The 27358-nt window shown below is 42.6% G+C and overlaps 1 protein-coding gene across 1 annotated transcript in view; it reads right to left on the bottom strand.

The window, feature by feature from the left end:
• TLK1 (tousled like kinase 1) overlaps window positions 1-25020 on the bottom strand; it is a 187777-nt gene extending 162757 nt beyond the window's left edge. The window contains exon 1 of the mRNA XM_054043647.1: window positions 24967-25020. The gene's annotated coding sequence lies outside the window, so the exon portion shown is untranslated. The remainder of the gene's footprint in view (window positions 1-24966) is intronic.
• Between the last annotated feature and the right edge of the window lie 2338 nt (window positions 25021-27358).

The raw sequence follows: 27358 nt of genomic DNA, 5'->3' as shown, positions 1-27358 counted from the left end.
GGTATTGGAAAACTTGCCACATGCACTTTATTAAAACCAGTTTAAACAAATTAAGCACACTATAATGCTGATGGACTATACTTGCACTAAAGAAGTAGCGCTATAGAAAAAATTCTGATTTATTGACAGAATGATGCAAATAATATAATTGTTTTTATTTGTCAACATTTTATTGGAAATTTCTATAAAGAGGTATTGAAACAAGGATTTGTTTTTAATTAAAAGCAATCTTTCTGGCTTTTTTGGCTGCAAAATCAGTAATACTGTCATCGTATGGCAAAAACAAAGTGATGTCTTGTTCGACTGCAAGAATAGCAAGACCAGTCAAGCATTCCTAACTCATTGTAGAACGGAGATAGTTTTTAATGAGCTTTAGTTTTGAGAAACTCCGTTCTCCTGATGCTACTGTTACAGGAATTGTCAGTAGAATACAAGTGACAACGTACACATTAGGATATATGTCAACAAGTTTGCTGGTATGGATAAACTGTACAGTGTTCATCACTGACTTTGCATGTGGCAACATTGATGATAATGTAGTCAATTCTTCATACAGTTCAAGTCCATTTAAATCAAAATTATCACTGTGTTTCAGGAGGCTCTCTAGATTCTTGCACTTTGTCATTAGCTGCTCTTGTTTTCCTATTTCGTTGAATTCAGTTATGTCATATAAAAATCCAAACTGTTCATGGTGTACTCGTAAGGTATTAAACATTTCAGCAAGGGCAGATATTGCTTTATGCATCACAACATTAAAACATTCAACGTCAAATTTCTTTTCTGGATCTTCTATGGGCTCATCTGCTCCTTCATATTCCGCTTGCCGTTTTTTTCTCAAAACTCTTGTCACGTTCGGACATGGAAATTTTGGTTCTACACTGAGTGCCTCTGAAAACTCTCTTGCTGTGCTGTGCTTCTTTGAATCCATTTTCTCTGTATTTCACTAAAAGGTCTTGTGTGTTGTTTAGTAAGGTAAGTGTTGAATCACACTGCATCACTGGACTCTGCATTATTTTGCTTACACTTGAGATTTTAACAAGAATGTCATATCAGATTATGACAGATGTTAGAAACTTGAAGCTGGATATTTCAGAGGCCAATGACTGTGAAATATCACTTTTAGATTTTGGATCTCTGGCTTCTTCCGAAATAGCAACCAGGACTTCGTAAATTTCCTCAGATTGGTATCTCAACATTTTTACACGTTCTACTCTGCTTTCCTAGCGTGTCTCAGATAGAGGCTTAACGGTAATACTACTGACATATGCTTTGAATATTTGCCATCGTTGAGTGGAAGCCAAAAGAGCATGTAAATGCATTGCAGCAAACCAAAAAAAGAAATGGCTTCTACAGAAAACTTGACCATATCACACAAAATCAAATTAAGATTGTGGCATGCACACGGAACAAAAAAGGCTTGTGGATTTTCTGCCAGCAATCTAGCTTGCACGGCATAAATGCATCCTCTCATATTGGCACCATTACCATAGCCTTGTCCTCTAATGTTCATTACAGACAATCCCATTCATTTTAGTTCATCAAGGAGAGCCTGAAGAAGTCCAAAACCTGTAGTGTCTTCTACTTCTAAAAATGTGATAAATGATTCCTTAACTGTAATCTGTGCTGAATCACGAATGTCGACAAATCTCACTACTAATGACATCTGTTCTTTATGACTTATGTCCGGAGTTCAATCTAGAATTACGACAAAATATTTTGCCAAAGAAACCAATGAAACAATTTTGTCTCTCACTTTACCACTCATTAGCATGATCGGTTCATTTTGAATTCTTGGTCCCAAATAGCGATCATGTATTTCATTTTCAGTTACTCTTCGGAGATGTTCATTCATCACTCTGTCAAATTTTCCCAGCAGTTGTAGAAGGCCCAAAAAATTGCCATTTTTGGACTGGTATAATTTCTTAACACTTCCTCTAAAAGCAAGATTATTATCTATTATTGAATATATATTGACAAGCAGACATTCAAGAACATGACTCCAATGCTGCTTCTCTGACTCCAGCAATCTTTGATTTTGGGCATCAACAGTTGTCTGATTTTGGTGAAAACTGGAGGGTGTAACTGACTGTTATAGTGCTGAGTTACCCAACAGTCCGATGATATATATGACCACTCTGGGCTGAAGTGTGACAGGCAATTCAAAGACAAAAGGCAGGGATGGACCTGGTGTCAAGACTGGTATACCATTCTTGGGCATACCTTCAAAAGGCCTGCTTGGCCCCGCCAGGATATCTATGTGAGCTTGACTGGAAGGCTGAGGTATAAGGAAGGGGTTGGAGTTGCTTATAACTCTTCCCTTTTCTTTTGTAGGGTTGGGAGGTGCCGTGAACCTGGGAGGTTGCTGGGCCTAAAATGCTTCCTGGAGGCAAGAGGCATGTAAAGGCCCAAGGAGTGAAAGGTGGCCCTCGAGTCCTTGAAGATTGGAGTCCGTCTGTTTGGAGAACAGGGGGTACCCTCAAAAGGGAGGTCCTGGATGGACTGCTGCACTTCATGGGGGAGGCCCGATGATTGGAGCCATGAACAGCGCCTCATGGTGACTGCTGACGCCACGGTCCTGGTGCTGAGTTGGCCGCATTCAGAGCCACCTGGAGAGAGGTCCTGGCCACTGCCTTGCTCTTCTCTAGGATGACCGTGAAATCCTGCAGCAGGGAATCTTTATAGTTGGACAATGAGTCCCACAGGTTAAAATCATACCTCCCCAGTAGAGCCTGCTAGTTGGAGATATGCAACTGGAGGCTGCCCGTCGAATAAACCTTGTGTCCGCACAGGTTCAATCTCTTTATTTTTGGGGGTAGCACTCAACTGCTCCGTCTGTCCTGCTTATTTGCCACTGACACTACCAGGCACCCGGCTGGGGGTGGGGGTGCAAGTAAAGGTACTCAAACCCAGTGGCTGGGACATAGTACTTCTTCTCTGCCCCCCCACCTTTTCAGGTGGGGGGGGCAGAGAAGGAGGAGTCTGCCATAGTGCCCTGACGGGTCCCATCACCACCTTGTTAACAAGCAAGGCCACTCTGGAGGGAGCCACTGCAGCCAGGATGTCAATTAGGCTATGTGCAGACTCCTTGAGCTCCTTGATTTCCAGTCCCAAGTTTGCAGCGACCCTTTTCAGGAGCTCTTGGTGGGCTCTGAAGTCATCCGGTGGGAGTGGATTACTAGAGCCTGCAACTGCCTCTCCCAGGGATGATGAGGAAGAGGCCTATACCAGAGGAAGGCTGCCTCCTCTTCCTCCACCTGCACCACGTCCATTGGGGCCATTTCTTGGACATCGACACCGGGGTTAGTACTAGAGTCGGGGTCCGGTGCCAGATAGATGAAACGGTGGCTTACCTCTCGGACACCACTGAGTATGAGTGGTGGGAAGGGGGGCCTAGTACCAGGGGAAACCCCCACGAGTTCCAATACTGCCACTGCATTGGCCAGTGGCCCAATGGTCATGTGCTGGCCAGGGGGCTGGTACCAAAGTCCAGTGAGTAGGTCAGGTACCAGTAGGACTTAGATGGAGCAAAGGATTCCCCTTCAGACTCAGAAGAGGATTCTTTTGAAGACCATGGCAGCACAGTACCCGCGTCTGTCTCCGGGCAGTGCTGAGGACCTGGGGACAGGTGGCGGGCTGGAGATGGCTGTATTGGGACCATGGAGGGTTTGCCCCGGGACAGTGCCATAGTGGACCTCACTGCCCCTTGTTCCCTTCCACCCCCGGTCACCTTGGTTGGCAGGGAGCCTTGAGGCATTGGCAGGATCGGGAGGGACATTAGGTCCTTTGCCACCTGGAAAGCCTATGGGATTAAAGGGGTCCACAGGCACATGGTCCCACAGCCGCTCCCAGGAGTTGGAGGCAGGTCTCAGACCGGACTCAGTGGTCTAGGCGGAGTTGCTGGTGCCAACAGTGGCTCTGGGGAGGATGAGTGGCCTGGCGCAGGTTTCAGTACACTGGTCACTCCCCCTTTGTCCCTCTTCAGCACCAGAGAGCACCTTCTCTTGGGGTGCTGTTTCTTATGCTTCTTCCTTGGCACCAGGGATGGAGAACAGTGCCAGGAGCACGGACGCCGAAGTGCTTGGCATCAATTCAGAGCAGCTCGGCTCCAAGACTGGTCTGCGAGCTGTCTCCATGAGTAAGGCCTAAATCAATGTCCCTGTCCTTTTGAGTGTGCGGTCTGAATCCCCTGCAGATCTGGCACTTCTCTTTAATGTGTTTCCCTGGGGCACTTGAGACAGCTAGAGTGTGGGCCACTCACTGGCATCAGCTTGCCATAGGAGGTACAGGCTTGAAGCACGGAGCCCGGCACATGCCCAGCGCCTGGGGCAAAAGTCCCTCAACGACAGGGACAAGTATTATCACTACCATATACACTAACACTAAGAACTATATACACTAACTACAATAACTATAAACATATGACAGGAAAGTCCAAACCACTGGGAGCGAGGATTCTTCCAGGCAACCGTCACGGGCAGTAAGAAGGAACTGAGAGGGTGCAGGGCCGGTGGGACCCCTTATACTGGCACATACGTGCACGGCTCCAGAGAGCGTTAGAGCTAGTCCTACGGATACCACTGAGAGAAAAATCTCCGGCAACTGTGCACACGGTTTGCACACACCTAGCATGGAATGAACATGAGTAAGCACTCCAAGAACATCCATTTCTTCTGCCACTGGGTCACATTTGCAAGGCTACTGAATAGGAGGCCAGCTTTAATTTCCAAATACACTACGGCACCCAGGATTTATAAGTGCAGTGATGTGAGAAGGTTTTTCAGCAGTTTCTCTGGCAGACTCCAGGTAATTACTTTTTCAGTTGCCTGGACTGGATTTTAGTTTATCTGTGTGCTAGAATATAGGATTTTCTTCAAGCTTGTTTAAAAGATATGGAAAAGCAGACTCCAACATAAAACAACAAGACATTCTAATAACATAACAATATTATTACAATAGTTACTATAACAACTATTTGGGGAAAATGTCAAAGGAAACCACAATAGCTTCACCTATACTATGATTTTTGCATGCACAAATGCACAAGTAAATAGTTACCCAGTTTGTGCACACAAAATTACAATTAGTGCATATAAATACAGGTTCTTGTGGGTGTACATACTTTTAGAATTGCTTCCTTTTAAACCAGCTCAAATTGTAATTGCATTTTAGGGCCCCCTCCTTCCCACATCTCCTCTAGGGACGAGTTATACTGTATATAGCCTGGAGTGGCATCACAGTGAAACAGTTTGTCTCTCATCTTTTCACCAATTCATATTCTCAGTGTGTCCCCATAGCTATTCCTGCCATTCATCAGAATTACATCCGTTTGATTCTGCTGCTTCTGATCAGCAGTGGCAGAGGCAAAGATGCAATCCTTGTGTGTAAGACTGGCCAGTACAGGAAAATGCAACATTCTCAGAATCCTGCATCTAACTTAAAACCCAAGCTAACAGGAGTGAAATGTCTCAGGGCTACCCCTCTGCTCCTTTGAAGAGTTTATTGTATATCCTCTCTCTCTCTCTCTGGTCCGGTTTACTTCTTAACACTAGACTGGGTTAGAGTTAGGGGGAGCAAAAGCCTCAGGGAGGGTGAGAGGATTCTTCTTTTTTGGGACACGTGACTTCTTCCCTGGTTTGTTCCCGAGACTGGCAGCCATTTGCCTCTATTTTACCTAATACAGACGAGAAGAAAGATTAAATGGGCGTCATATATGGCTCTCCCTTGCTCACCTTTGGAACTTAATGTCAAGCCAGCCCAAGAAAAGCAGTAAAGAGGTTGTGCAAAATCCAAACATTATATAAATAAAAACTGGTCATTTGGGATAAGAAATCTACTGGATGGAAGACATTTTTGCCTCTCCTATCACTCCAAGATAGCTTCAAAGTAACTGTGGTTCATTCAAGATGCTGTTGAGTCCATGAACCACTACCTTTATTACTGCAGCTTTGGGTTAGAGTATTGCTTGTTATTAGCATGGCTGCAAACAGGAATTCTGTGAATGCAGCCTTGTGGACTGTAGTCGGAGGATGGCTCATATTGTGGTCGAAGAATCTGTAAATAAGGTCATAAGTCAAGGACTCAAATTTGCAAACCTACCCAGAGAGCAAGAGCAGATATTAAACACATGCTACATTATGCAGGTGCCACTGACTTTTAACAGCACCTAATCAAAGAGGCTCAAAAGTCAAAAGGGACTCATTCATCTTTCATTTTTAATCTGCTTGATGGCAGCAGTGTTTCATAGCAGCCTCAAAGCAAACAAAGTCAGGCAAGAAGTAGCACATAATAATAATACAAATTAGAGATGGAAAAGACCATCCAGTCCATCCCCTGACCAGTGCAGGATTTTTCAAATAATATTTTCTACAGCTTTGAGAGATTTCAATTAATGGGACTTCTATTCGTTCACTTGGAAGGCTATTCTGTAGATGAACAGACTTCATGATTTAGTTGGTGTTGGTCCTGCTTTGAGCAGGGGATTGGACTAGCTGACCTCCTGAGGTCTCTTCCAACCCTAATCTTCTATGATTCATCATTAGGATATTTTTTCTAACATTCTATCATTGTTAATGATCTTTATTTTATCCCTTTGCTCCTAATACCTCATCTTTAAAATTCTTGCCTCTTCTTGGGGTTTGCTCCATTCATGTATTATATAAGAAAGTTATGTTGCCCATTAGCTGCTAGAGTCCCTACTGCTTTGACTATCATTTACCCAAAGTACTCATATGTCATTCTTTTAATCTTGCCTTGTATGTCAATCCCTTTTTGGAATTTCTCTGAATTCCCTCCCATTTGTTGACACCATTCTGATAATAAGATGTCCAGAATCAATCATTCTAAGTGTGGTCTGAGACAACATTTGTGCCAGGGATAAATCTAGTGCTGTGTGTTCCAGACATTAGAGGAAAATACCTAAATTATGTATGTACAGAAAATTGATTAACAGTCCGCTTGAATCCATGAAACATTTCTGGGACAATTGCTCAAGATATTGCCTGATTGTATAGGAAAATGTAGACTATTCAGCATAATATATAAAAGCCAAAATTTGAGGATATTGAATATTCAGATATGCAACAGAACACCAAAATGAACGTTTCTGAATGATAACCTCCATTAAATGCAGTTACATTAGGGATTAATTTGGCCCATTCTTGAGGAGAACCTCAATTTTTTCTGCAAGGTTAGAAGTCAATGACATCTTTCTTCATTACCTCATCTCTTTGGGCTTCTAAAATTTATCCAGTTTTGACTGGAAAATTATCCAGTATTCCCCTTTTCTCAGCTTTCCCCACCACAACCCAAAGGTGGAGCATTCATCCTCTCATGAGCTGGAAAGGAGAATTTCCATTTGCACTCAGGAAAGCTTAAGGTTCTTGAAGTGGGTCACTACAAAGCAATTCAGAGGCTAGCTTTATTATGAGCCTTTTTTCATCATTTACAGTGACATAACAGTTCCCTAACATAGATAATAATCACAGCCAAGTTTGATACCACAGGGCAACAGTCAGTCTTAGAATCAACTGATTCCAGCTATATAATCAAACACAAGCTAAGAAAAGCTAACACTGATGTATAGAATTCTCCATAATTTGGAAGAAAACATAACACAGTACATTAAAGCCCCCATTATAGCTGTTATTGTGGCAGTGTCTCAGCGTACAGCAGGAGGTAAAGTACATTGCTGCTGCAGCAAGCACCCAAACAGCATTCAAAGAGGAAGAAGAAGTGCTTCTCAGATCATTAATTCAGCCGAGAGGAGCAATGAGAGGCACAAAGTAGAAGTCCATTTTTGCAAAGGGTGGCTGAACTGAATTTTGGAAATTGACTACTGGTAACAGTTACATAGAGAGGGGGCAGGATACCCCTATGCAATAAAATCTCATTTATAAAGTTCCTTCTCATGCAAACATGCTAAGGAGCTATATTCCTAGCTGAGGTCATGTATGACCCTTTTCCATCAGCCATACTAAAAAGTGAAAGCATTAATCTTACCTGCAGTAATATTTAGAGAGGGACTTTTCCTTGAGTTCAGTGGGTGAAGGGTGCAAAATAGAAATGTGTGCATAATAATATTTGGTTTTCAAAAGGCAAGACCTCTGGATAGAAAGCAACCTAGCGTTGGAGAATCAGAGAAAAATTACTAAACAGAAGATAACAAGGAAATCTAAGAAATAAGATGATACATGAACATGAAAGGCTTCAGAAGGTTTATTATAAAATGTGAGATTATTACTGATAAAAAAGAAGAATCTGCTTCATATCTGAAATACTGTGATGAGCTTCAAGGAGTACCTCAAAATAACTGATGACCATAAAAGGATCCTCATTCCTCCCATGCCTATCCCATCCAAATTCGAGGAAATAATTGATCATACATAACCAGGAAGTGGTGACTAAAATTAATACACTGCTTTATTTTGCTCCTACCACAGCTATTATTGACCACAGAGGTCATTTACATAAGAATGGCCATACTGGGTCAGACCAAAGGTCCATATAGCCCAGTATCCTGTCTTCCGGCAGTGGCCAAAGCCAGGTGCCCCAAAGGGAATGAACAGAGCAAGTAATCATCAAGAGATCCAACCCCTGTGGCCCATTCCCAGCTTCTGGCAAACAGTTAATTGTTATCTTCTCTCTTTGTTACTACATTGACAATATATTAGCAAAGGTTATCCTGTACACATTAAGTTAGGTGATACTAGCATCAGGGCTGCACTCTAGGGGCAAAATCCTGGCCCTACTTTCGTTCATTGCAAAGCTTCCTTTGATGTCAATAGGGCCAGGGTTTCACTGTAAGCATTTCTGCATGAGGAGTTGTAGTAGCCCTTTCTACCTCCTCATTCCTTTCCTTGGGGAAAATTTACTCCCTTGCTTTATACAAATGCTTTGCAAAACTCAACACACTATAACACTGCAGGTACAGTACTTTATACCTTTTCATTGCAATTCAGAAGTAATCCTCACCTCATCTTCAGCCTTCCAAACAGGGCCGGCTCTAGGTTTTTTGCTGCCCCAAGCAAAAAAATTTTTGGCTGCCCCCCCGGCACTTTTTTTTGGCTTTTACACGTTTGCACTTTGCAGTTTTGTTTTGACTGTTTAAAATTTTAAAAAAATGAAAACAGAGAATTTGTAGTTAGTGAAATAAAACAATTTCCTACTAGTGTAATTTTAACATTTAATTTTAACAAAAACACAATAATAAACAATTTGAGTTCAATTATACACTGTAATGAAAAACTTTAGTGTCTTCCAGTTTCTCATAAATTAAAAGAATTTATATGAACTGAATTTTTCTGGTTTTTATACTTGCGTAGTCTTTTAATAAGTCAGTGAAATCTAAATTTTTTGCAATAGTACTTTCAATTGAAATTAATGCCAGTCCTGACATACGATTTTGAGACATGGTGGACCTCAAATAATTTTTTAGTAATTTCAGTTTTGAGAAACTGCGCTCACCAGAAGCCACTGATACTGGTAATGTTAAAAGAATGCATAATGCTATAGCAGTGTTTGGAGTGAAAAAATCATTTCTTGCTATAAATTCTAATACTTTTAGAGGAGAAGTTTTAGGACTTATTAGCTCAGATAAAGCTATTAATTCATCATACAATTCTACTGCATCAATGTCAGCAGTGTTATCAGTACTGAGCGCTAAATGTAGGTCTTGGCACTGCTTCATGAGGTCTTCTTTGGAAAACTGATTTTTAATATTTCCAATATCGTACAAAAATTCGAAAGTTTCACAATGACCATGCAACTGACAAAATCTTTCTTCAATGGAAGTTATAGCTACATCCAAAATACAATAGAAACATTCAACTTTAAACCTTTCGTTTGGCTCGAGAATAGGATCCATCATGAGCCTCATAACAAAACTGTCTTTTTTTTTTTCGAGGAGCAAACGTTGGTTCAAAATCAAGATCCTCTGCTATTGTTGTTGCTTCTTTGACAGTTTCTTCAAATCCTTCATCTGAACGGTATTTTTTTTAAATATTCCAGCGTTTTATTCAAAATCATCTTTGCCTCGGATATGTCTATGGTTATGTTCTGCATAACTTTGCTGGTCAAATTAATTTGATTTAGAATATTGTGCCAAATAACCATGCAACATGAAAATTGAAACTGCATCATTTTCTGAGCCAATGTTTCAGCTTCATGTCGAAATGAAGGATCATACGACAAATCCTGGCTTATTTCGAATAGTGCATCGTAAATCTCTCCTGATGAATATCGGAATGGTCTAATAGCTTCTATCCTGCTTTCCCATCTGGTTTGACTCAGAGGTTTAAGTGTGAGTTTTTGTTCAAGATGCTTCTTCAAGACTGCTCAACGGTGTGTGGAAGCACTAAAAAAGTTGTAAATTGCTTGCACTGTAGTAAAATATGAAACGGCATCTTTAGATGATTTGGCGGCATCACTGACAACCAGATTGAGCGAATGCGCATGGCAAGGAATGAAAAGAGCTCGATTGTTTAAATTCAATATTCTTTGCTGTACACCTGCATGTCGTCCTCGCATGTTTGAGCCGTTATCGTACCCTTGGCCGCGCATATTTTCTAAAGGTATTCCATAGTGTTCCAATCTCTGTAGAATTACATCTGTGAGGGCTTTCCCAGTAGTTTCATTCATTGATATAAATTCTAGAAAGTGTTCACAAATTTTCACTTCTGCATTTTCATCAATTTTCAGAAATCGTAAAACTATTGACATTTGCTCGGTTTTGCTCAGATCTTGAGTACAATCAACTATAATTGAGTAATATTTGGCATGTTTCAAATTCGATAAAATTTCATTACGCACTCCATTAGAAATTAATTCTATTATCTCATTTTGTGTATTTTTACCCAAATAATGGGCGTGAATCTCTCCATCTTTCACTCTTCGTACATGCTCAGCCATAACATTATCAAATTTTGCCAATAACTCAACCAATTTTAAGAAATTTCCATTGTTATTCTCATATAAAATATCCGAGGCTCCACGGAATGCGAGGCACTGTTCGGCTAGGAAATTAATGATTGCCAGTAAATGTTCCAACACTGCTTGCCAATGTAGAATTTCTGAATTTAGTTGACGTTGCTGTACCGCATCGATTGTTGTACCAGTATGTAATCTGTTTGACAGCTCAATCCAATTTGTCAATGAGCATAAATGGTTTTTTGATGTTTCATGTTCTTTCAAATGCTGATACAAATTTCGCCAGTCATTAAAACCTGCAGTTGCCAGAAAAATTTCCGAGTTACAGAACAGTTTGCAGCAAAAACAAAAAACTACATCTTTGGTCTGTGAATACACTAACCACGATCTATTAATTTGTTCCCCATTTTTCATTTTTTTCTTCATACTGGATGGCATAAATCGATGATTTGACTCATTAAATGGATATTTAAATGTAGGATCTAGTTTTGAAGGACCTTTTTTCACAATAATAATTCGCATTGTATCAGTAATTATTGTCGGCCATGTACTTGGATCCGATCCTATGTCAGTCTCTCCACCTTCCAATAATTGTTCTTCAGTTTTAGATTTGGATAACAGTTCTTCATTTCTGGACTCTTCAGCTGAAGTAGTAAATCTTTGGATGGATTGTGATTGTTCGTCTTTATCAGTTAGTGAAGATAATCTTTGGTCAGATTGTTGTTCATCTTTATCAGTTGATAAAGGTAATCTTTGGTTCAATCGGTCTTCATCAGTTGATGAATAATCACCTTCAATGCATTGCTTAGAGCTTTCTCCTTGATTGTTGACTTTTTTAAAATACTTTTTTGAAGTACGAGATAGTTTTTTCTAATTCTTTTTGCCGTTTCTCTCTTTGTTGACGGTAAGCAGCACCAGAGAGTCGTTTTTGTCCCGGCATTTTAGCCCTATAACCACTGGCACCGACGCGATACGGAAATTAGCGCGAATGGCGCCGATAGGGCAGCACAGTACACACACGTAATCGTGATTTGAGTGACCGTGTCACAACATGACATGATATTTTTCACGTCACACTCCTATTGCACTACTGTACTTGCCGTAGATAAGGCGCTAGTCATTGGGGCGAGAGAGCTCCCAACGAGCTCAAATACACACTGGACCCAGCCCTGCTGGCGTTTTCCCAGCGCTGAGGCCGCCCACCTGGGAGCTCGTGGGGCATGCAATGGAGAGAGCTATGTGGCTGGAGAAGCCAAGGAAGAGGTGCTGGGCTTGCTGGACAGATGCTGCCCCTCTCTGCCAAGTCGCTCGCCCCCTGGAAGGGGGGAGGCAGAAGGAGACTCCAGGCACTGGAGTGCTGTGAGGGGCTGGGGAGGGAGACAGCAGCCTCTGGGGTTCCAGCAGGCAGAAGCTCCCCAGGGGTCCTGGGGACCCTCCCGCCTGGCCCGACTCTTACCTTGCTGCAGATCTGGTCTGAGGTGGAGTCATCTCTGGTCACCGCCGCTCCCAGGGCCAGGGGTTGGGGCTGCTGGATCCCAGCCCTGCTCATCCTTGGGCTTCACCTTGGCCCTGGCACGAGCTGGCCTCAGCCCGGGTTGCCGCTCTGCTCCGCTCCCCTCTCCCCTCCCCTGGCAGGAGGCGACGCAGAGAGGAGGAGGAGGAGGCGGCAGAGGTGGGGACAAGCCGAGGAGGAGCGGACCGCCCGGGCGCCATGTTCCCCCGTCCTCTGCAGCCAGAGCAGGGCTGTGCTACCGGCTCCCGCCTGAGGGTGGGGGTGGCCGCTTCCCGCTGCCCAAGGGAGAGCAGCGTGAACAAGCCGAGGAGCGGCCCATCCTCTGAAGCCGGGACAGGGCTGCGCTACCGGCTCCCGCCGCTGTCAGCGCCCACCCCTCAGGCGGAGCCAGTAGCACGGCTTGTTCACGCCGCTCTCCTGCGGGCAGCGGGAAGCGGCCACCCCCCCCTCAGGCAGGCTCTGGTAGCACAGTCCTGCCGTGGCTTCAGAGGACGGGCCGCTCCTCGGCTTGTTCACGCTGCTCTCCTGCGGGCAGCGACCACTTCCCCCCCCAGGTGGGAGCCGGTAGCTCAGCATTTTGCCGCCCCATACATTTTGCCGCCCTAGGCATGAGCTTGTTTAGCTGGTGCCTAGAGCCGCCCCTGCTTCCAAAGGAATGCCCACCCACCCTGTTCAGCTCTCGCTGAAGCAACAAAGCTATGTCTGTCTCTGGTGGTGTAATCTGGGTAAGGTTTCATGATCTAAGGGAACAAAGGATCTATATGATCTTATAAAATGTACTGTGGGTACCTGTAGTTTAGATACTACAGTGCTACTAATTTTGAAGTAACACAGTCCCCACTAACCAGCCAATGATTAGACCTTGTTACAGCCACAGCTGAGCTTAAACTGCTAAAGCTGGTCATTAAACTTAATTGTCAGGCACATGTAGACAGCTTGATTCTCACTTGACAGTTTTTATTAAAAACTCCCACTCTCTATTACCAGTGTAGTTCCACCCATGGTAGCAATGGCTGGAGCCCTTGTATAGATATGGTGTTGATGGGTGATGGCCTTTTAATAACCACATCATCTGTGCTTGTTGTTTAACCATCATGTAACTTAACTTCTAATTTCAAAAGAAGACTATCACTTGCTCACCTGAGCCAGGGGTGTCCCAAAAAGTGAGCTCCCCTAGTTTTCAATAGCCTGACCAATGTGTAAATCAGGTTGGCCTGCCTGGGCCTTACACTCAGAGAAAACCAAAAAGTCTCTCGTTAACCTAAATGTGAAGTGCAATCAACAATGGACTCTGAACCACCTTGGCTTCTTGGATTACGGTAAAGGACCCAATCTCCATCCCTTGACTTCCCGGAGGAACTGCCATTTGATAGAAGCAGCCAGCCCTTTTCATTTGCCTACTGGACCCTATCAGGCTACTGCCTGCTCCCAGCCCTTCTAGCCACTGGAGGACCAACTCTCGTTTGTTCCACCAGTAGCTGACCCTGGGAGACCTTTCTAGGCAATGCAGGAGGTCTAAAAGGCTCTGCACTTATCTTCTTGAAGGGCTGCTTCCTGGGGTGGGGTGCACCAAAGCAGTGGGATTTCTGGCAGGAGGCAGCAAATGCCTGATACACCCCATCACAGAAGCTAAATGCCAGCCAACTCTTCTTGTGATAATGTGGTCCATCATGAAAACATGTCATGCATCACAATGGATGTGATGCTGACCAGGGTTCCCATAATGATGTGTACTTTGGATAATAAATGTCTCTCTGATTCATTTGTGTTCCTTGCTGATTTGTGCCAGCTCTAGCCCTTTTCTCTTCACTGTTTTCATTTTCTTGTTTGATGAGAGTCCCACAGTGCACCCAGAAATCAATATTCCAATTTATATAAGAAAAGCAAATTATGAATTTTTCTGTATAGTTTAGCCTAAAATGAAGCTCTCAGGTCATTTGTGAATAGGGATAGCATATGTTAAAGTATCTATATTCATTTATTTATCCATGCTTTGTAGATAAAAAAAAAACCTCACAATAAAAAAATTAAATTTTATATAAATCAGGTTCTATTCCGTTCCATACAAGTTCTCATCCTGTGCTTTTAGTATCCACGCGCCTTCCAGTAGTGTATTAAGCAAATGGAGAAGTGTGTGCAGTGGAGTGTTTTGGATTTTTTAAAAGCTATATTGCAGGGGTTGGCAACATTCGGCATGCAGCTCACCAGGGTAAGCACCCTGGCGGGCCGGGCCAGTTTTATTTACCTGCCGACGCGGCAGGTTCGGCCGATCGCGGGCCCTCACTGGCCGCAGTTCGCCCTCCCGGGCCAATGGGGGCAGCGAGAAGCCGCGGCCAGCACATCGCTCACCCGCACCACTTCTCGCCGCCCCCATTGGCCCGGGACGGCGAATCGCGGCCAGTGGGGGCCGCGATCGGCCGAACCTGCCGCGTCGGCAGGTAAATAAAACTGGCCCGGCCCGCCAGGGTGTTTACCCTGGCGAGCCTCACGCCGAACGTTGCTGACCCCTGCTATATTGTGATGGGGTGGTGCCCTCAAGCATGCCCTCTTGTGGCACAGCATGAGCTTGCTGGCTGGCTGCCCTCTTTCGCCCCCTCTTGTGGTCTTGCAATAGTTTACTCAGAGCCAGGAACTGAGAACAACAGTCCCTTTGTGGGTCCCATTTATTAACTCTTTTTACAGAGTACAAAGAAACCCCCTCATAGTTAGTCCCTTAAATCCAGTATCACTTCTGGTCTTTATTCATTGATAGCAGATCATTAATCACTGCCTCTAAATCATGCACAATCAATAAAGCTTCCCAAACAATCTGGATCTGCTCTGTCTGTGCCTATCCACCAACCGATAGGCCACCTGCATTTCTGGAGTTCAGTACATTAACTCATGAGGAAGTTCTGGACACTCTAAGAGAGTCACAACCCAAGACCTGTAAATCCAACCCGCCTTGGCTTGTGAAAGAGTCATGAGCTACTGGTGCCGCTCCTGACTGAAATAGCCAATGTCTCATTCAGGGAAGGAACCTTCCCTTCCTCCTTCAAACATGCAGTAATCTGACCAACATCAAAGAAACCCATATTGGAGACATCAGTTCCAGCCAACTACTGATCTGTTCCTGAGCAGCTCACAGAGAAGCTAGTCAGCATCTACAAGCTCATCTATTTGAAGCTATTATCCTAGACCCAACACGATCTGGATTCAGGCCAGAACTGGACACCATACTCCAGAGGCCTCACTAGTGCTAAGTTGAATGGGACAATTACCTGCCGTGTCTTACATACAGCACTCCTGTCAATGCATCCCAGAATATTAGTCTTTTTTGCAACTGCATCATACTGTTGATTCATATTCATTTGTGATCCACTATAACCCTCAGGTGTTTTTCAGCAGTATTACCACTTAGCTAGTTATTCTCCATCTTGTAGTTGTGAATTTGATTTTTCCTTCCTAAGTTAAGTACTTTGCATTTATCTGTATTGAATTTCATCTCTTTGAGTTCAGACCAAATTTCCAATTTGTCAAGGTAATTTTAATTTCTAATCCTATCCTCCAAAGTGCTTGCATCCCTCCCAGCTTAATTTTCCAAGTCATTAATGTATATATTTAATAGCAGCGGACACAAGATGACCCCTGCGGGACCCCATTAGATACGTCTTCCCAGTCTGACAGCAAACCATTGATAACTACTCTGAGTACAGTATTTCAACCAGTTGTGCACTCACCTTATAGTAATTTAATCTAGACCGCATTTCCCAAGTTTGCTTATGAACGTGTCATGGGGGACTGTGCAAAAAGTCTTAATAAAATCTACTTATATCGTGTCTACAGCTTCTGCTTATCCATTAGGCCAGTAACCCTGTTGGAGAAGCAAAATAGGTTGGTTTGGGATGATATTGACGAATCCATGCTGGCTATTCCTTATAACCCTATTATCCTCTAGGTGCTTACAAACTGATTGTTCAATATTTGTTTCAGTATCTTTCCAGGTATCGCTATTGGGCTGCTGGTTCAAATTCCCCAGGTCCTCTTTGTTGTCCTTATTAAATATTGGTACTACATTTCCTCTTTTCCAGTCCTTTGGGTCCTCACCTATCCTCCATGAGTTCTCAAAAATAATTGCTAGCAGTTCAGAGATTGCTTCAACTAATTCCTTAAGTATCCCTAGGATGAATTTCATTAGGCCCTGCCCACTTGACCTGCTCTTTTCCTTTATTGGCTTGCATTTCTTCCCCCTTGCTGTTGATATTAATTAGATTAAGTATCTGGTCACCATTAACCTTTTAAGTGAAGACTAAAGCAAAATAGGCATTAACACCTCAGCCTTCTTGATGTCATCAGTTATTCCCCCCGCCCCCGCTAAGTAGAGGACCTACACTTTCCTTCATCTTTCTCTTGCTCCTAATGTATTTAAAGAATCTTTTCTTATCGCTTTTTATACCCTTGCTATGTATAACTCATTTTGTGCCTTCTGATTTTGTCCCTACAAGTTTGTATTATTTTTTGTACTCATTAGCAATCAGTTCATATGTTTCCAGTTTTGGTAGGATTCCTTTTTCTTTTTTCTAACGCTTTTTATTTTTTCCTTTCTGCATTAACCCATGGTTTTTGCCATCAGTGCTCAAATTTCTACCCCTCTGTCTTCATCTGATGCAGGGTGTCAAAAAAACTAAGGAGATCTGTGTGGGTGATGGGGAAGAAGGAGTCATTAGCAGACCACCATGTCAGTGGCTGAGGCTAGTGTACAATGATCAGATTCACCAGATCCTAGACTCCTTGGATCATGAGAGCAATTGTCCTTATATTGTAAACCATCATAAAGACAACAGAGTTAATAGAGCATTCAGTTGCTATGCAAAAATCTGAGCCTACTGTTACCAGTTCATCGACAAAACATTCTACCTTTTTTCCCCACAGAAGAGCTAAACTCTGATCTTCTTACTTGCACTGGTGATCAGTTACTCATATGAGTAGTCTCATTAAAATCACTACTTACCATTCTAAGTAAGGGAATTCACAGTCTGATTTTTGTTTTATGATCGATGTAGGTGGATATGGAGGCCTGTAGACTACATTGTAATTTTAAGTGTTTAAAGGTAATATTTTCCCACAAATCACTGAAAGTTTTACATACTTGAGCCACCTTGGATTCCAACATTATTTTTATATTATATATTAAGTGCCCTGAATATTTCCCAAGGCAACTATGAAAAGATTCTCGAAAGGTTAAAGGTTTCCATCACCTACTGAAGTTCTGTTCTGGATCCATGCTGACTTTCTAAAATATTTACAACAGGACCACACAGAAGTGCTGAAATTAAAAAAGGACTGAAACAGGCATATTTAACATAGCTTGTATATTCAGATAGCTAGATTTCTCTCATATACCTGCCAGATTCATACATTTCTATCTTAACTACAAGGGCAATAATTTTCATGACCACTATCTACAAGAAGAATTTTCTGCCAATGCACATTGCCCGCTGTATAAAAATAATAATCTCAGTCTACATTTTGACCATCCTCTCTGGCTTCTAAACATACTCATTTTCAAAATCTTTGTTCAGTAATACAGGAGTCCGGTTATCACAAGACAGTGGCGATGAAATGACAGGTACCTCAGAAAACTATTCAAGAGACCGGCCTTTTACTTAATTCCTCAACTGGATGAAAGGTACTGCAGGAGTGAATATTATTATTATTAAGTAAATGCCATGCCATGCCATCATAACGAACAACTAAAATTTGAGCTCACAAAGTATTTTGAATGGGAGCATGCTAATCGCCATAGGAGCTGTATTAAACCATGGAACTCCTAACATGCCAGAATCCCAGCCAAGCCGAGTTGTTGGTAAAGCTGCTCCTCAAAGGCCAAGGAAGTTTATGCCATTCAGTTCACAAACTCTATTAGACTCAACACAACTGTAACGCAGCCGAACCAGTTTCCAAGGGTTAGTCTTCCATTTAGGCAAAGCAACATCTGTGCAATAGTACAGAAATCTAACATGGATTCAACAAACCAGCTGAACAGGAAAGGCGCAGATTCTCTACATGCAAATAATTCAGGTACTAAATGAATTTCTTAAAGGAAGCGAAGAGAAACCTTTTCTCTGTCTAATAAATGAGAACACAGAACAGTTTAGTTTCTTCTTCAAGAATTCTTTGTAGTTTTAACTCATCCTGCTGCTTCTATTACTGATCTTCTGTATAAGGTGCAGCTACCAGTTCTGAGCTGCTTCTGCCCTATATAGTCTGAACCCCAAAATTACCCTCGTACTAAGGCTCTTGTAAGAAGTTAAAAGCTAGTTTTAAGAAGTGATGATAAAAAATAAAAAGAACATTGACTGATATTCTAACAGTGCACTTTTTAATTTCCCCTCCCCTTTCATTTGCCTGAAGGATCCTGTGTTTTCATCTCTGTAACAGTTAAATCAGAAATAGCTAGAAAGGTACAGAAAGAGCCGCCCAATATTCATTGTCTCAATAAAACAGGTGCAAATGTCTAAGGCTCAGCATGAGCAGTAGCACATAATGGCTACAGGTTTGATTACTCAGTCACTACTCTCCAAGGGTGAAATCCTGGCGCCACTCAAGTCAATTGCAAAACTTCCTCGGCTTCAACAGAGCCAAAATTTCACCTTTAATATACAATTAATTCTTTTTTGCACAGTGCTTTGGGATCACATCATTAGAAAGGCATTACATTAAAAAACTCATTCTGTTCAGCTGCTCTGTAATGTTATTGGGGGCCTTAGTTGGCAGTGGCTTGTCGACTGGAGTAAATTTCAAGAACATTTATTACAGTAAGTATAGACTTACCAGTTAAGTCTAGTCTCACCACATAACACTCAAAAGGGCATCTTCAGAACTAATACTGATAATCAACTCTTGGGATGTAAGCCCTAACTCAAGAGAGATGGTGGTAAAACAGTAAAAAATGGAAACAAGAATTCAAAATGAGAATAGTGTGCACCTAACTACCTGATTGGTGGAGATCACAGGGGGTTTTATCCTCCTCTAGAAAAATGTACAGGAATCATCAGATGATGATCAGGTGAGAAATTCCCACATAGTCACTTTCCCTCAATTCCCAGGAATATGAACATTGGTGGCCTTAGCTTAGACCTTTCTATTCCCCATGGTTTAAAACATTCTTGCTAGTGAAGCATTTATGTTATATTAATCGCTTTGTAATTATGGGAATTATTTTAAAGTCTTAAATGATGTGTTTCATAGGCAAAGCAGGAAAGCTAAATGGATAAATTCTATGATAAACACATTCTAATGCAGGGATGCCAAACACCTGGACACCATGGCATATTGTGAGTTTGCCAAGTCTACATTTCCATTTTTAACAATGTATATTTCTAGCCCTAAAGAAATTGCAAAGGAAACTCTCCAAATGTGACTTGAGCATCACTGATACAGTAATATCTTCCTGAGTATGCAGACAGCTTGAATCAATGCATTTAGGAGGTGTGATTACCCCCTATTATTTCCCACTAACCATTATTGTTATAATTATTTGTATTACATAACACCTATGAGCTCTTGTCCAGAACCAGGACTCCCTAATTTCACTGGGGTGTTAACTTTAAAGTTTGGTGATGACTTTAATTATTTAACTGCAGCCCATTTTAGCAGATAGGGATAGGAACAAAGCCCATGAGAGTCGGAAATGAAGAGTTGCTACAGGGAAGAAAATACAGAGGGGAGAAGGGGCAGAGACAGGGAAGAGGGAGTGGAACAAAAGGAAGACGAAGTAAGCAATTTTCCTGCTGAGTGATGCTGAATGGGATAACAAGGTATTGAACACATAACAAACTATAACAAAAAGTTTAGGCTCCTATTACCCCCCACCTCCGTCCCGATTTTTCACATTTACTGTCTGGTCACCCTATATGCAAATCAATCAGTGACATCAGTGGGAATTCTGCTGGGAACTGAGTATAGTATGGAGTCCTAAATCTATCCCCCCAGAACATATTCCATAATCAAAAACGGCATTCAGTTATCTCCCGAAAATGAGTTTGACCGCTCTGCTCTAAATTATTGGCTAATGCATGTAGCACTTTCCTCAAGTGGAAGAATTCAGAACTACTGAGCTGTGTGTGATCGTCCCTATACATCTATAGCAGCTAGGGTGACCAGATGTCCCAATTTAATAGGAACAGTCCCGATGTTTGGGTCTTTTTCTTATATTCGCTCCTATTACCCCCCACCCTCTGTCCCAATTTTTCACATTTGCTGTCTGGTCACCCTAATAGCAGCCAGCAGAAGTGTTCTTTTAGGCCATGTTTTGGGACCTGATCTTTTGGAGCCTGGGATCTGAATTCTATCTTCATGCTGCTGTGAAGTTCTGAATGGCCATCATGTGAAGCAAAGCAACAGACATGAAGTCAAGGCTGGGCACAAATTTATTACAGTACATTGTGGTAGCAGTGGAAGTGGAATCAATGAAGTGATCTGCCCAGTTTAACCAGAAACGTGATGGAGATGGATCAGGATCATGTTCCTCTGAAAGCTGAGCAGCTCCCTTTTCTGCCCTTGCGACAGAGAGCACAGATGCAAATTCTTCAAGATTTAGTTAGCAGCACAAGACCAAAAGTTGGCTCCTAATAGGAGCTAATGTGGGTTGGATGCAATGATGAGGTACAGTAACTCTTCGCTTAATGTTGTAGTTATGTTCCTGAAAAATGCGACTTTAAGTGAAACGATGTTGAGCGAATCCAATTTCCCCGTAAGAATTAATGTAAATGGGGAGGTTAGGTTCCAGTTTTTTCACCAGACAAAAGACATATATATATGTCTACGTTTCCATTTTTAACAATGTATATTTCTAGCCCTAAAGAAATTGCAAAGGAAACTCTCCAAATGTGACTTGAGCATCACTGATACAGTAATATCTTCCTGAGTATGCAGACAGCTTGAATCAATGCATTTAGGAGGTGTGATTACCCCCTATTATATATATATATATATACATATACACACACACACACACAAGTTTTAAACAAACAATTTAATACTGTACACAGCAATGATGATTGTGAAGCTTGGTTGAGGTGGTGAAGTCAGAGGGTGGGCTATTTCCCAGGGAATGCCTTACTGCTAAATGCACCCAGCTGAGCCCTCAAGGGTTAACACATTGTTGTTAATGTAGCCTCACACTCTACAAGGCAGCACAAATGGAGGGAGGGGAACAGGGCCAGCTTTAAGCCGATTCGGCTGATTCCCTGAAATGGGGCCCCGCGCCTAAGAGGGCCCTGCAACGTCCGGGGCTGCCAGTGGAGCAAAAAAAAAAAAAAAAAAAAAGCCCCGTCCTTGCGCTTGCGCCGCCATACAGCTGATCAACGCAAGCCTGGGAGGGAGGGGTGAGGAGGAGGAATGCAGCGTGCTTGGGGAAGAGGCGGGGCCAGGGCAGGGATTTGGGGAGGGATCCAATGGGGCAGTGAGGGGGCGGGGCTGGGGGCGGGGACAGGGCGGGGATTTGGGGAAGGATCCAATGGGGCAGGAGGGGGCAGGGCTGGGGTGGGGACAGGGTGGGGATTTGGGGAGGGATCCGATGGGGCAAGGATGGGGCGGAGTCGGGGCGGGGGGGCGCGAGACAATTCACATCCCGGCGTGGGGCCCCGTACCTGCTAAAGCTGGCCCTGGAGGGGAGACAGCCTGGCAGACAGAGCGACACACCCTGTGTGTGTGAGAGAAAGAGATGAGCATTGCTCCTTTAAGTACGCTAACCCCACTCTAAATACATTGCCTTTTTAAGTAGATCAGCAAGTTGAAACACCAGCCACTGCTAGCAAGCTCCCTCCGTCCTGAGCCCTGTGGTGTCCACCCGCCCTGCTCTATGGAGATGGGGTAACCGGGGGGCAGGAGCGGGGGGAAGGGGATACCCTGATATTAGCCTTACACACACACACACACACACACACACACACACACAGCAAGCAGGAGGCAGGGCCGGCTCCAACTTTTTTGCCGCCCCAAGCGGCAAAAAAAAAAAAAAAAAAAAAATTGGGCTGCCGCCGAAGAGGAAGTGAGTGAGTGAAGGACCCGCCGCCAAATTGCCACCGCAGACCCAGACATTCCGCCCCAATAATGGACGGAGTGCCGCCCCTTTCTATTGGCCACCCCAGGCACCTGCTTCCTTCGCTGATGCCTGGAGCCAGCCCTGGCAGGAGGCTCCCGGGAGCAGCTCCAAGGCAGAGGGCAGAAGCAGCACATGGCAGTGTGGGGAGGGACAGCTGAACTGCTGGCAATTGCTAGCCTGCTGGGCAGCTGCTGCACAGGGAACTTAGGGGAGCGAGGACCTGGTGGGGGGCTGCCGGTCCACCCTGGTTCCAAGCCCCCACCAGCTAGCTCCAACAAGCTGCTCTTTCCGCAAGCAGTGGACAAAGCAGGCGGCTGCCAAACAATGTTACAAGGGAGCATTGTGCAACTTTAAACGAGCATGTTCTCGAATTGATGAGCAATGTAACAATGAAACAATGTTAACTGGGACGAATTTAAGTGAGGAGTTACTGTATTCCAATTAGCAAAAGCCAGGCTCTGGCTTTTTGGCCGCCCCAAGCAAAAAAAACAAAAAACGGGGCAGCCAGAACGGCAAAGCAAAAAAAAAAAAAAAAAAAAACCTGCGGCGGGGATGGAGCACGGGGCAGGGGGAGGGAGCGGGCAGGAGAGAGAGAGAGAAGGGGGTGGCCAGGGCTACAGCAGGGGTGCTGCCACGCGGCCCCTCCCGCTACGCCGCCTCCTGCCGCCTGCCGCGAGGGCTCCGCTCCGGTCGGGGAAGGGAAGGGACTGCCCTGCAGGGTGCTCTGGTTCTCCGCGCCGCCACCCCCTACAGGGCGGCCAGAGTGGAACAAAAAAAAAACAAAAAAAAAAGCGGCCGTGCTGCCCTAGGATTGGGCAGAACGCCACTTCGAACAATCTGCCGCCCCAAGCACCAGCTTGCTCAGCTGGTGCCTGGAGCCGGCCGTGGCAAAAGCATTCTGGCAAGCCAATCACACTTTTACAAGATTTCAGCCTCAATTCCTATAGCCATTTTGCAGACTTCCCTTTTTACCTTACGTTGGTGTCTGCCAGGAAGACTTGAGAATATCATTTTATTATGAACCCCAAATCCCTTCCACTGACCATTTGCTCCATGAACCACCCTTTCATTTTGAGGTTATTGTCCATATTCTTGCTATATATGCAAACTGTGCAAAGTTCAAAAATGAGCAGAGAGTTTCCATGCCCTCTAAACAATAGCACCAGGACCATGCCAGCTTTGCCATTTAAGATTAGTATCATGTAAGCTTATCTACATGATATTTGCCACCCTCTATTCTACATTATTATGATGGGGCTAGGGTCATGGGCATCCGGTTAAGGTTTCATCATGCTCCATATTCTTATTTTCATCCATCTAAATTACTAGCAAGAAATCCCCTTTTACCTTGAAAATTGGCCTTCGGCCAGGGGAGTCTTATTTTTCCCAAAGTTTGAAGATAATTGATCAAACTGTTTTTGAAATAGAAGCAAATAAAAATGTACTAGTTTCAAATTTTAACATATATTTCTAACTCTGTTTCTGTAAGTCACATATGAGTGACTGACTTTTAAAACCACAAACTTTACATATTGTTAATATTCCTGGAAAATGAGGGCAAAGCTAAATCATCATCACACAGGCAAAGTCTACTGAGGATCCCCGCGCCAGCCAGAATGTCCACAGTTAATAGCAGGCATTGTGTAGAGAAGTACATGTAGCGTAAGAGGGGCATATTTTGCATGCTTAGGAGGGGCATTAACTAAACCCCGCCCAGTGAAGGCAGAGCCCCAATGACCCCAATTTCCTGGAAATCCAAACAAGCCAAAGAACACACCATACAATAAGAATAATGATTTTTTTTCTTTTTATGGCTAACAGATTGGCTACCATGAGCTGTTTCAGTACTAAAACATTGTGTCTAATATGATGGTTAATTCTTCAGATTTTAACATCACTCAGGCTCTCCTAGAAAGGTCTGAAAACTCACTGCTGATCTCACCAGTTAGGCTTGGGTTAAAATGCAAGAAGCCCGAAGCTGTCACTGTTCATGTATTGACATGTGGAGATTTTTGTTTAACTTCATATTTATTCACTTTCTCTAGGAATACAAAGAATACTTTTCACTTTTATAGCACCTTTCATCTGAGGATCTCAAAGTGACTGACTAACATGAATCAAAAAGTTGCAGCAGCTTGAAACAAGAATGCTAAAAGGGGCATGATGTGTCAGAAATCATCAAGAACACCATGTGCAACATGATCCTACAAAAACAATACTGCAGACAATCCAATCCATTCCATTCCACTCTCACAGACACAAGGAAAGCTCATTGAAAACAACACTCAGTTAATATTTAGCAATATTACCATCTAGTAAGATTTTGGCTTACACAAACGGATTTTTTTGTTAATTGACAGCAAGGCCAATCAAGGAGAAAGAGAACAAACATGAAACAATGGGAGGCCATAGCATAATGTAAATAGTAACGCCATTACTTTACCAGGTATTTTCTTGGAGATGACTTCTTTGCATTTTGTTGTGCTCTCCCTAGTAATAGTAGTATGGAGTTAATCTGAAAAGCGGAAAAAATACATTGGTTAGTGTATTTTTTCTTCTTTATGATATATAAAGAAAACCTGAAAGGGTTTTGACAAGTGTTTGGATTTTTTCTGCTCATTTTTTAATTTGATCTTCCCTAATTTTGCTGCAGCACTTGCTGAGGGTTTCAAAGAAGCAGTTTAGAAGTTCTCTCAGCCCCTAATTAAAGGGGTGTTGAATATTTTAAAATAAACATATTTTCTCCCCAGAGATTCTCAGGCATTTGAGTTAAAGAGGTATTTATGAAAAATCAGAAAGAAAGAATTTTAAACAGCTGTAATAAAAAATCACTTCCCATCTAATTTTATCAGGGTTCATTTCCTTGGCTGTGATGTCAGGACTATAACAGGGTTTAAAAGAGAACTAGATAAATTCATGGAGGTTAAGTCCATTAATGGATATTAGCCAGGCCGGGTAAGGAATGGTGTCCCTACCCTCTGTTTGTCAGAGGTTGGAGTTGGATGGCAAGAGAGAGATCACTTGATCTTTACCTGTTAGGTTCACTCCCTCTGGGGCACCTGGCCTTGGCCACTGTCGGTAGACAGGATTTTGGGCTGGATGGACCTTTGCTCTGACCCAGTATGACCGTTCTTATGTTCATAGTACTTACTATCAGTTCTCCAGTTACTTAAATAGTTTTGCAGGATAGACAAGGCCCAAATTCCTAAAATAAAAAACACGCAAGGGGGAAAAATAGCCAAACTTTTTATTACACAAGACTTTCTGTCCTTTTACAACATAAACAAGAAAAACAGGACACAGACCCATTTTTCCCCTTTGCAAGAAACTTTTAAATGTGAGAGATTATTAACAAGATTAATTTTTGCAAAATCTCATGGGTGAAATAAATCTGTCCCCATTATTTCTTCAACTTTCTTTTCTAAAATACTTTGGGCACATGTTGGTCCCGATTCTGATCATGATTATGCTGATGTAAGTCTGGAGTAGCTCCACTGACTTTACTGAGAATCCTTTGGATTTACACTGGTGCAACTGTCAGAATCTGGTCCAAAGCCTTGAGGGGTTTTACCTTTGAAATGAACCCTTGAGCTCCCCTTAAAAAGTTACTAGGCTTTTATTGTTTCAAAGCAAAACAAATATTTACCACTTCTTTACTTTGTCTCTAGCCAATTGATGCAAGGAGGAAACAGTTTGGTTTAGTACTTGGTGAAATATATTGAAAGGTGCAATATTTTTTAATACATTGCATGATGTCTGTCATTTAGTTTCCTTTTAGCTGCTCTCATTTGTTTTGAAAATAAGTACATGTAGAAACAAATAAGGTTACAAACAAGGTTTCTGCTGAAAATGTCTATTGATTTCTCATAAACTTCAGTAAAATAAAGTATAGACTTTATTGCCAATGTGATTTTGTATTTTTTCTCTCTCTCTCTCTGTGAGCACGTGAGAGTTTTCCAATTTAAAAATAGGCCTTATTTCACAGTTTGGTAACTGACATGTGGTATTCATTTAGCCTACTAATATTTGCTCTTGAACAATGATAAGAGATATTTGATTTATCTGGAATAAAATTATTATTATTGTGTTTGTCCCAGTTTTCATTTCAAATCAAATCATGCTCAATGGCCAATCATAGTCTCAGTACCTCACGCTTTGGTTGTTAGGTCACAGAAATGCAGAGAGAATGAAAGTGATGGATTTTGACAATTCTGCACACCATCTTTGGGCCTAGTTCAGCTCTGGTGTAAGTAGGCTTAGCCCTCATTGGCTTCAATTGAAGTTACACCCACTTATACCCAGGATTAATGAGATCCATCCCTTGAGTATTCATAGGCGTTTCATTCCAGGGATGCACCTTTCACTTATTTGTATTCTATTTTGTTATTTATTTTAAACTAAACTCTGGTTTTGTTTTTTAAAGAAAAAAATGTAAAAGGGACTCAAGTATTTTTCACTCAAAATGATTGTTTTGAAAACAAAAGCCATCTTACAAAACCAACTATTAATAGAAATGTTTTCATGAAATGGCTTTGTCAGTTCAGTGTTTCAGTGCCAGGATGTGTGTATACTTACAGAGATCATCCTAACTTTGTATGAACCGCTCCACCACACCCTCATGAGTATATACAGGCACTGCAAGGTCCACAAATGGATTTTAAAAATCCCTGAGAAATTTCACTGCAGCTACTTTCTAAAACTAAAACGAAGATTTTCCCCAAATTAACTTGGAATTTTGTTTTAATAATAATGAAAATACATGAGGAAATACCCAGATAATCCAAGATCGTCACCATTTTTCTGACAACCCTATTGCCTTCAAGGCTATTTTCAGA

The sequence above is a fragment of the Malaclemys terrapin genome, chromosome 11, assembly GCF_027887155.1.
Source record: "Malaclemys terrapin pileata isolate rMalTer1 chromosome 11, rMalTer1.hap1, whole genome shotgun sequence".
Classification (NCBI taxonomy): Eukaryota; Metazoa; Chordata; order Testudines; family Emydidae; genus Malaclemys; species Malaclemys terrapin.
This window is presented reverse-complemented; position numbering and strand designations above follow the sequence as displayed.